General features: G+C 39.2%; 1 protein-coding gene and 1 long non-coding RNA gene across 2 annotated transcripts in view; one reads left to right on the top strand and one right to left on the bottom strand.

Annotated features, from left to right (window-relative positions):
* The window catches only part of LOC123968671 (CUB and sushi domain-containing protein 3-like), a 279,670-nt gene that overhangs the window by 61,604 nt on the left and 217,329 nt on the right, over positions 1-737 (top strand). The window lies entirely within an intron of this gene.
* Positions 358-737, bottom strand: part of LOC123968673 — a 1,096-nt gene continuing 716 nt past the window's right edge. The window contains exon 3 of the long non-coding RNA XR_006824516.1: positions 358-719. This is a non-coding gene — a long non-coding RNA (uncharacterized LOC123968673). The remainder of the gene's footprint in view (positions 720-737) is intronic.

The raw sequence follows: 737 nt of genomic DNA, 5'->3' as shown, positions 1-737 counted from the left end.
AACGTCAGGTGCCAGTGTTGGATAACCGTTGGATTTTGTTTAGATTTTGCAAATCTAATCAACGTTGAAATTGCAACGTCATTCCAACGTCACGTTTCTCAACATAGGTGAATTCGCCAACATTGAATCAACATTGATTTTAGTTTAGATTTTGCAAATCCAATCAACGTTGAAATTTCAACGTCACTATAAAGTCCTGCTTTTCAACAGTTTATTTTGTTAAACTGTTTTCACTAAAGTATTGATGTGTTCAACAGTAACACCAAACACCTTGAAATGGATACATAAACACTAAGGTTGCGGACATGCCAGCTAGAAAGAAGCAGATTGGTCAAAGCATTAATAAAGACATTTCACTGGCGTAAGAAAAGTGCTTTATTACATGGCTGCAAGTGTACCAACATTTCACAGAACAATTTTACACACGCCTTATTTTTTACAGCCCATTTTGCCAAATCACTTCTTAGATCACTTGATTCCTCCTCGGACAAAGTTCCAATTTCTGAATCACTTTCACCATCACTGTCCGGCGGGTGGTGATCATCTCGATACTCGTCTTCTCCTGTATCAGACTGCTCCTGTGTCTGTATGTCTTTTGGGCTATCAGCAAAAGAGGGGCCTGGATTCTCATCTGAGGGACCTGGATTCTCATCTGAGTCACTAGACTCCACCAATGCGCGTAATTGTGCATTTTGTCGTCTCCATTTTTTGTGATACATCTAGGAGTGAAAATAAAA

This window comes from Micropterus dolomieu, linkage group LG03 (genome assembly GCF_021292245.1).
Source record: "Micropterus dolomieu isolate WLL.071019.BEF.003 ecotype Adirondacks linkage group LG03, ASM2129224v1, whole genome shotgun sequence".
In the NCBI taxonomy this organism is placed as follows: Eukaryota; Metazoa; Chordata; class Actinopteri; order Centrarchiformes; family Centrarchidae; genus Micropterus; species Micropterus dolomieu.
This window is presented reverse-complemented; position numbering and strand designations above follow the sequence as displayed.